The 10,740-nt window shown below is 36.9% G+C and overlaps 1 non-coding gene across 1 annotated transcript; it reads left to right on the top strand.

The window, feature by feature from the left end:
* The first annotated feature begins 609 nt into the window (after positions 1 to 609).
* Positions 610 to 716, top strand: LOC141624459 (small nucleolar RNA R71). The gene has a single exon (XR_012534266.1). It is a non-coding gene; the product is annotated as a small nucleolar RNA R71 (small nucleolar RNA).
* The last annotated feature ends 10,024 nt before the right edge of the window (positions 717 to 10,740 follow it).

Raw genomic sequence — 10,740 nt, 5'->3', positions numbered from 1 at the left:
GATTTTGATTTTGGTAACCTTGGTTTTGGTTGTAAAAGGGTCTTTGATTTTGGTTTCTCATGGGAGGTGGAGTGTAAGTTGTTTGAGGATTTTGAACATTTTGGCTTTTGTATGAGAGATTTGGATGAAACTTGGTGTTTTCATTGTAATAATTGGAATAAGGGTACCACTTTGTTGTATGCTTGGAAAGCATTTACTTGTTCATTTGTTCCCCTACATTCACTTTGGTCATGTCCCAAAGTTCCACAATTCTCACATATCCCACTTGGGATTGATGAGGATGCCATCATGGCATTAACATGATGCTTTGGTGATTTTGAGGCTTCTTCAAGTTTAGCCATAGCTTGTTCAAACTTCAAATTGATTGTGTCAATGTGAGCACTAAGTTGAGCACCCAATTGAGTAACGGAGTCCACTTTATGCCTTCCTCCTCTAGTAGCCTTGCGAGGTCTACTATATTGTGAGTTATGGACCGCCATTTCCTCAATCTTGTTCCATGTTTGATTGTCATCAACTTCGGTGAACATTCCATTTGATCCCATGTTGAGAATGTTCCTTGAATCTTCATATAAACCGTTCCAAAATTGTTGTACCAAGAACCATTCGCTAAGTCCATGGTGAGGACATGAGCGACAAATTCCCTTAAACCGCTACCAAGCTTCATACAAAGATTCTTCATCCCTTTGCTTAAAACCCGTAATTTGAGCTCTTAGCATGTTAGTCTTTTCCGGTGGGTAGAACTTTTTGTAGAAATCTAGAGCCAACTTCTTCCAAGAATCTATTCCGAGAGTGGCCTTATCAAGGCCCTTCAACCATTGTTTCGCGGTGCCGATTAGAGAAAAAGGAAATAAGACCCATCGAATTTGGTCTTGAGTCACACCGGTTTGAGAAATCGCATCACAATAGTCACAAAAGGTTTCCATATGAGAATGAGGTTCTTCACTAGGCATCCCCCCAAATTGGCTCCTTTCGACTAATTGGATAAAGGCGGATTTGGCAATAAAATTTCCGGTTAGATGTTGTGGTGTGGGAGTACCATTGGGTAGGTTCTCCTCGGTGGGTACGGAATGCGATGAAAATTTAGGCATTGTAGGTTGATTTTGTGGGGTATTTTGTAATGGGTTCTCCTCACCTTCTCTTGCAAAAGGGTTGATGAACTCAATAGTTGGTTGAACAACCTCACTAATACTTCTCAAATTCCTCCTAGAAAATCTCCTATTGTTTGTCAAGATTCTTTCAACTTCACGGTCAAAAGGTAACAAATCACCTTGTGACCTTCTGGACATGCAAAATATCAAACAACTCGAAAACAATTAGAACAAACCTTGAGGAGTTTTACTTCCCCAAGGCAAAGAAAGACACAACTAATAACAATAAAAGAAAATCTAAATCAAGTAAACACCGTCCCCGGCAACGGCGCCATTTTTGATCGGTCCGTTTCGTGTTCACAATTAAATAGATGTGGTCGTTGGGTCACGTCCGAATCAAAACACAATTTATAGCTTCACAAACAACTCTACAATTAGTAAAGAGGCAAGTAAAGGTCGGATCCCAAGGGACGAGAATTGAGATGAGATTTCTATTGAAACTAGTGGTGTCTTAGGGGTGTCACAATTTGAGTTGATGTAGAAGGTCACTAAACTAAATAGCAATATAAATAAACAAGCAAGATGAATTGAAAGGGTTGTAAACAATTGATAAAAAAGCACTAGGGTGTCATGGGGTCATAGGGGATTCATGGGAATTGATCATACAAACATGTTCTCAAATTATAAGCAAGCAATTATTGTTGTGATGGATTGAGTTGGGTTATATCTTACAATCCTAGGAAAGTTTGGGTCCCGGAGCCGAATCGATTAGATTGTACAACACCTACAAGTCGACTTAGTCTTCCCTACTAAACAACATGCATGGTCTAATGAGACTCGAGTTGGTTTATGTCTTACAAGTCTCATTGAAAAGATAGGAGATGGTAGTAAATGCAAGGATTCATAGGCTTAGCATTTCATCAAACATAACATGTGCATGAGTTGAGATCATAACAAGCAAGCAAATAAACCATGAAAGCATATTAATTTAAGCATGAATCATTCCCCATGTTGGTTTCCCCTAATCACCCAATAACCCTAGCTAAGAGACTACTCACTCATTATCATGTTGATCATGCTAGCAAGGTTGTCAATCATACCAACAAAAGGAAACATGATGAATAAATGAAAGTAATTAACAATAATTAAAGAGGGATTAAGAGAATTATAGCTACTAATGATTCCAATAATAAAGCAAAGATAAAAGAAGTACTTGATGCTTGATTGAGAGGTTGTCAATCTCCCAATAATAACCCAAATAATCTTCAATTACCCAAAATAAAGGATGAACAAAAGAGAGATTAAGGAAATAAAACTTGTATTAAAACTTGATTAATTGTTGATTACAATACTAAAGAGAGATTTGATTGATATTAACTACTCTAATTATTGATAAGAAGAACATGCTCTTCTAATTAGACTAATGGGGTATTTATAGTGGAAGTTAGGGGGATGCATTAGGGTTAACTAAGGGCTAAACTAGTAATTACACTTTTTAGATTGAGCAGGGAGGAGACGGTATTTTTCGAAGGAAGGGCTTCTTTCTTTGTAGCTTGGAGAAGACGAAATTGCGCTGTACAGGAATCTGTGCGTTTTGGAGTCGGGACGGGCGGATTCTGGTGGTGGAACACGGGCGTCTTTGGAGGAATCTGGGCGGATTGTGGTGGCTGCTAACCTGAGCGTCTTTGGAGGAAAACGCACGGATTGTGCTTGTGGAGGACGAGCGGATTGGGGACAATCCGCACGGATTGTACCTCAGCAACATTTCTTCTTCCTTTCTTCCCTTTTCTTCATAAATTCCTTGGGGATTTCCTTGGGGACTCAAGGATCCTTTCTCAACATTGCTCATCTACTATAATATGTACAAAGGCCTTCTAATCTTGTCTCTCCTTGATGCTTGGTTATTGGATTCGATCAATTTAGTCTCGTTTTGCCATAAAAATGCAAGATTTGCACTCCTTTCCTACCAAGGGATCAAATCTCAAAGAAAAAGCAAAACAAAGAACTAAAGACAATAAATGACCTAAATATGCACTAAAAAGCATGGGAACAAGGCTAATTCGGGGGCTAAATATGCGCCAATTATGGTCACATCACGTACTCCAAGAACTTCTTACTAAGGTAGTAGATAACTCTTTCTTCTTTTCCTACGGTTTGAGCTAGCATGGCGCCATGGCCGTTTCAGTTACCGTGAGATATAAACCAAGAGGTTAATCCCGTTAAGGTGGCATGAGCACTGGTGGTTTGGCTAGTATTTCCTTGATTCAGTCGAAAGCCTTCTGACATTCATCATCGCACATGGTGTGATCTGTTTTCTTTAACTTCTTGAAGATAGGTTCGCAGATCATGGTGAGTTTCGATATGAATCGACTTATGTAATGCACCTTGCCTAGGAATCCTCTAAGTTCTTTCTCCGTTTGAGGTTGCGGCATTTTGATTAGAGCTTTGATTTTGGAGGGGTCTATTTCTATTCCTCGTTGGCTAACGACGTATCCCAGGAGTTTGCCAGATGTTACTCGGAATGCGCATTTCTGAGGATTGAGCCTCATGTTGTACTTCCGTAGCCTTGAGAAGAACTTGCGAAGGTTCGCGATATGCCCCTCTCTTTCCTTGGACTTGACAATCATATCATCTATGTATACCTCAACTTCTTTATGCATCATGTCATGTAAGAGCGTAGTTGCGGTGCGTTGGTATGTAGCTCCGGCGTTGATTAACCCAAACGGCATAACCGTGTAGCAATAGGTTCCCCACTGAGTGACGAAGGCAGTCTTATGCATATCTTTTATAGCTATCTTGATCTAGTTATATCCTGCGTATCCATCCATGAAGGATAGTAATGCGTGATCTGCTGTATTATCCACCAATATGTCGATATGTGGTAGAGGAAAGTCATCCTTAGGACTTGCTTTGTTTAAGCCTCTAAAGTCAACACAAACAGGAATTCTCCCATCCTTTTTGGGTACGGGTACTATGTTAGCTACCCAGTCTGAGTACTCGGAAACTTTGATGAACCCGGCTTTGAATTGTTTATCGACTTCTTCTTTGATCTTGAGAGCCCATTCTGTCCTCATTCGACGAAGCTTCTGTTTCACGGGTTTGAAACCTTGTTTGATTGGGATTCTATACTCTGCGATGTCCCTACGATCCCTGGCATGTCTTTGTAGGACCAAGCAAAAACGTCTTTGAACTCGTGCAGGAGGTCCATGAAATTGGCCCTTTCGGTAGGGCTTAAGGTCGTCCCTATCCTAAGTTCTTGGGGTCTAGTTCAGTTCCTACGTTGATGGGTTTAGTATTTTCTATCACTGGTCCCCCTTCCCCCCTCCTGTAGTATTTCTTTGGCTATGTAGGGAGGTATTTCGATTGAGTCTGGGTCTGGGTCATCCTCATTATCATCGTAAACAGATTGCATTCAAGATAACACGAAGAGTAAGCAGAACCTGATTTATTCATATTAAAATTTGAGAAAAGTTGAAACAAAGAAGCCATCTGATCTGTAGTCAGTGGCGGTAAAGGGACAGCCGTTGGGACATTTCCCGAACTACTGTTACTACTTGATACTAAGCTAGGAAAAACAAGGGGAGTGGGAATGATGACAGGAGGAGACTCTCTAGGAGCTTCTCTAGACTCCGACTCTGACTCCGACTATGACTCTGACTCGAATTCATCGTCTTCTGGTTCTCCATCTCTCCTTCTCTAGTAGTGAGCTTGAAGAGTCTTCTTTGATTGTTTGTCCACTTGATCGATTTTCTCCTTCCTTTTTGCTGATTGGTGTTCGTTTCTGTGCCCAGTGTGGTAATGATCTCATCTATGATGCTTTCGGCGCTCTTGATTAAGGGAAGATCTTGGAGGTAGATGATGGGACAAGAGTTGGTCGTCACACATCCATCAAACACATTTATAATACTCAACAAACAACTAGTTAGTGGTAAGTCGAGGTCGATCCATGGGACGGTGTGCTTTGGGTTCTGAGTCTATCTATCTCAATTTATGCTAGTGTCACAATTGATGGGGTTTTTAGTTGTGTCTAGACTAATGCAAGCAATAAAGTAGAACGAGCAATAAAAGGAAAGTTGTAAACAATTGATTAAAAGTGCTAGGATATCATGGGGTCATGGGGGATTCATGGTGTTGATCATACGAACATGTTTACAGGGTTGCAAGCAATTAATGTTGTGGAGGAACCGAGTTGGGTTATATCTTACGGTTCTTAGGAAGAGTTGGGTCTCGGAGCCGAATCGATTAGATTGTACAACACCTACAAGTCGACTTACTTTCCTCCTAATCAACTTCTATGCATGGTCTAACAAGACTCGAGTTGGTTTATATCTTACCAGTCAAGTTGAGTAGATAAGAGATGGTAAAAATGCAAGGATTCATAGGCTTAGCATTTCATCAAACATAACATGTGCATAAAGTTGACGTCACAACAAGCAAGCAATTTAATCATGTGAACATATTAGATTAAGCATGAATCAATCCCATGTTGGTTTTGAAAGAATAGTAGATCTCATTACTAACATATTCATATATGTTTTATATTAATTTAATCATAAATAAATGGTGATCTTATGCATGCAAACTAATAAACAATATAAAGAAGAAACCATCATCTTACATTGTGATTTTCGGATTTATGGGCACAAGTGAGTTCACCTACTCACTTGTTCTTGAGCTCTCCAAATGGAAGAACAAGGATTCAAGTATAGAATCCCTCCCAAAAGCATATACCCAAGGAAAACTCTTAATAACTAATATTATTTAGATCTAGTAATAATATTAGTTTTACTATAAAATTGACACAAAATAAATTGCATTTTACTCTTGAAAATCTCGGTCAAGAGGGAGTATATGTGAGTTTATTTCCCTAGAATTATCATAAACTGTAGAGAGTTTTTATTGCATTTTCGTACTCTAGAAAATTAGATGGGAAGAATGAATAATGATGTAAAAGAGAAAAGCTCTTCTCTCTTTCTTGTGGGTGGCCGAAAAAGAGCATTGGGTAGTATGCCCAATGCCTTTTGTTTTTGCTCTTCTCAAAAGCTTAGGCTTGCAAGGCTAGTAGGTAGTCTTTAATAATTATGTTTTCCATTAATATGAAAACACAATATTAACCCAACACTTCCTCTAATTTCGGCACTTTCATAATAAAATGGATGGTCCATTTTATTTTGTCATTTGTCAATTTTGTCACATGTAACATGTTACATGACATGTCACAATGTAATGTATTTTTAACATATTAAAAATCAACATACTCATAAAATATGTCATTTACAAAATTGACTAGTAATTCGTAATTACTCGTGCCAAAATGTTTCCAAATTATAAAATACAACATTCTGTATTTATAATAATTTATTCATTCCGTTTCAATTGTTTCTGTAAACAATGATTTCATCTAAGTAATAAAACAATTCGATTACTTAGACCGTGTCTCATTTAATCATATTTACAATAAGATATGTAAATTATGCTCACAAAATCATCCGTCAATTTTAAGCAATTTAATTAACTCGTATCGGTATACGATTAATTAAATAATCAATTAAGAGTATTTCCCTATAGGTATGACCTAAGGGGATCAACTGATCACCACCGTCGCACGACGGCGATAATGTCAAACTCTAGTCACCAATCATTACCGATATGTGTGGACCATTGACGTAAAATATTACATCCCACATGTATTCTTAAAATGAGATTTAATAATGATATTTAAATCATGTAATCGCACTATTGTTGAGGACACATTTCCCAACAATCTCCCACTTGTCCTCGACAAGTGTGCGTCACCAATTCTCTTGTCCTATTACTATCTCCCACTCAATGCAAGGTGTCTTTCAGGTCGTACTTGCAAGTGATCATATCGAGAGTGGTTTCCTCGATCCGGAGAATAAGCCGATTGATCGGATTTATCTATCATAGATACCTTCCGAGCGTGGCCACGCATTTCCAGTTCATTACTCCTCGAGTGGCCCTGAGATATTGTTATAACCCTGACAAGGGGGTGGACAATTCCTATCGCACTTATTCCCTTCGACTAGCCACAACCAACATAACCCAAAATATGCCCATTTGACCCCATTTACGAAGGTCGTAGTAACATCTTAGGCGAACAGTCTTTAGTCAAAAGAATCGACTCATTAGAATACTATAGCAGCTCTCGCCACGACCTGGCTATATAAATTTGCCAGAACTCTATAAGCGGTCATAAGGCCCGACAAAGTGTTCCTAACAGTCTGCCTATGTGATCGACTAGTCACCTCACATGACTGTATGGCACTTGAACTTGCCATCAATCGCATCACACTCTAGTCACTTCGAGACGTCACCTCATACAAGTGACTATGGGCGAATACAATGCTAATCCGTGTTCACTTTAACGGGGTTCAATTGTCTTTACAACCCGTTTGGATGTAACAAAGTATAATAAAAGAGTTTTAAAGTAAAACTCGAAAGACAAATGCGATTATCACATATGAATAGTCAATGCCTGATTACTATTTCATGTTCTATAATCTAATTTGATCTTGTACGTAGTTGTTCATTTCAATTCAATTAAAATGACATGACTCATCATGTTTAGCCTTTGAGAAGGCTTTGGTTAGTAGGTTTTATCAATTTCTTGTACCTTACTCAACCTTACTACATACTCGTTTTCCTTTGTAATGTATACATTTGCATCACAAAACTTTCTGAGCACGTGTCGAGATCCGATCAAGACATAGGTCCTCTAGCCTAAGAATAGCTCCCACTGTTTTCACAGTGTGTGGGACCCATCCCTCTTGCACATCTCATGATCGCAAGTGTACTCAATTTCCGTTATAAATATCTCTCATTGTTCTTTATTTCCTAGAACGATTCTAGAAAATCTACTTCTTAATTAACATAGCCACAATGGTATCTTAACCATCTTAATGTGTTTTGATTATGGTTTTGTCGAAAACCATGCGCAATCTCAATTGTCAATTGTCACTTGTGTAACACCCTTACACAATATTGCATCATAAACACTTTGCTTTATAGCCTTAATGCTTCTGTAAGCACTTAAGGGTAATCTTTATGGCTTACTTGGTAAAGATTACTTAAATTCGATTTTGAAAACAATTCATCATACTCAAAGTATATGAAGTGTTATACATCTTTACTCATTTAATTGATCCGAATGAAGCAAATGGAATCAATCAAATATGTTCAATTAATTGAACTAGTCATGAATCTTATCAATGTAAGACTTCTTATTGATGCTAATATCATGTGGATTTATCTTCATAAAACCGGATATTCAAGATGTATTATAATACTCCAAAAGTCTTAAATCATTCTCAATGATCAATATGTCATCCACATATCGGACTAATTAAAATTCCGTAACTCCCACTAAACTCCATGTATAAACACAACTTCTCGACTTATCGAGAAATGTTTTACCACATGATCAAAATGTTGATTCTATCTCATTGATGTCCTACTTAAGACCCTCTCTTAAGTTGCACATTATCTTAGGATTGCAAAAATCTATAAAACTCAAGACATGTATTGAATACATTCCTTCTAATTGAAGAAGTGGGTTTTAGATTCACTCGCTATGTATTTCATAATAATGAAACACAATCCCAAAGAAGATCCAAATAGACTTAAGCATTTCAACTGGTGCAAAACCCTTTGCAACCAATCTTGCTTTGAAATATCTCTTTATTAGTGCAAAACCCTTTGTCACTAATCAAGCCCTTTTGTTTCGGATTTTCATGGCTCTAAGCCTTGTATTGAGTTGTGACTTAAACACTCTTATGTAAGTCATATGTTCATTACTTTCTAGAAGTAATCAACTTGAATCAAACAATTTCTTTTGTAAGTTATAAGCTCTTTACTTTCTTAAAAGTAGCATGAATTCATCATTTTTAACAAGTGACGAATTTAACCTCCTAGGTTTTGAAGAAACAATGTCTTACACAAAACGTCTCATGTAGCCAAGAAAGACCAGTTTCTTGCGACATAACATTCTCTGTGGCTCTTGAATAATTTCTCCCACTCTGTCTTCTAGAAATAAACTTGTATTTTAGAAAGACAGCTTCATGAGCCGCAAACCCGTCGTGCTCGTGATAATTGAAAAGGGAAAAATGAGCATTTGTTTCTTGTGAAAACTTACAAACATGGTACCCTTACCATTTCATATCTCATATGATTTGATTTAGTGGAAAAATAATTTAGACAAAATGATAAAATCCCCAAAAGGATCAAGTAACTCAAAGTAACTTGATTGAAGTCCAAACCATATCGAATAGCGTTTGATTTCTTATCCAATCACACATTATTTCATAATGCGTGCTAAGAGAGATTAACTTGTGATATTAGATCACATTTCCATTGGTTTATATCAAAGTTTTCACTTTGATAATCCCATCACGACTAAATCGTGATTTCTTTAACTCTTTAAACTTCTTTAAAGATTGTTCTGTTTATCTTATTAAGTTAACACATTAGCGTCAACTTAAATCGTTGGTAAAAGAGAATGATCAACCTATTATGGATCAATGATTTATAACCTCGATCTCCTTTTCAACCAAAAGGCACGAGATATCTTGCTTTGAATACAAGATACGCATATACCATTAACAATCTAATGGTTTCAAGAGTACTCGTTAACTCTTTGCGTTCATCATTCCAAAATTTTAAGGTTTAATCTTGGGTTACCAATTTGAGTCTTGTATCATCTTCATGATATATTATTCTAGTTTGGTTTAGAATATAATCACCTTGATGATGGGCTAGCCATACATCAAATCATGGTGTATAGGGTCACAAAAGTGAAACCTTTTTTGTTTCTTTAACAAATTGTATTCATATTTAGAGTTTATGTACTTAATAGTCACAATTAAGTACAACTCCAAACCGAAAACTAGATTCAGTACACAATGACTCTATCTCTTGACTTCATTGTTGCTAGTCGTCATATTCTAATCATCCTATGTATCAAACATAATGATGAAAACCACCACCGGTTTCTAATATTGACGAAGTAATACTAGCAAAATAAACATTTAACGAAGAAGGTCACATTAGATGTCCCACAACTAACTTGTTGATTCTTCAATAATTTGGGGTAGTTTCCTTTCTCGTGTCTAACATTTAAGACAATGGAAACTTTATCGGTCGGGATTGATAGGTTTAGTATCGTCATTTCTCAATAACTTTACTTTTAACATTACCTTGTATCAATTCCATTATTATCTTTTACTTCTTGAACCTCGTTCTCATCTTAACGGTTTAAGAGAATGCTCCCACTCAATTCAATGAATCTTTGCTTTGAGAAGCAAAATTGAATTCATGAAGATTACTCTTCATTTGTTCGTTTTAGTCTTAAAACTTTCATTGAAGTGGTTGCGTTATTTTGGTCAATTACGAATTCTCGACAAAACTAATTACCAAAACAATTTATCGCTTCAATGTACTTAGTTCATTTAAGTACATGAAAAACAATCCATTGTAAGTAGATGTGTTAATCAAGAATCAAAAACCTGTTTGATAATGAATAACTTTTATCTATACTCTTTACAAGAGATCCTTCCAATGGATAATATGAGGTTTTAGAATAAAATTCATATTTGTCTTTAGTTACGATCCTTTAATGGAGATTTGAATCAAAACT

This window comes from Silene latifolia, chromosome X (genome assembly GCF_048544455.1).
Source record: "Silene latifolia isolate original U9 population chromosome X, ASM4854445v1, whole genome shotgun sequence".
In the NCBI taxonomy this organism is placed as follows: domain Eukaryota; kingdom Viridiplantae; phylum Streptophyta; class Magnoliopsida; order Caryophyllales; family Caryophyllaceae; genus Silene; species Silene latifolia.
This window is presented reverse-complemented; position numbering and strand designations above follow the sequence as displayed.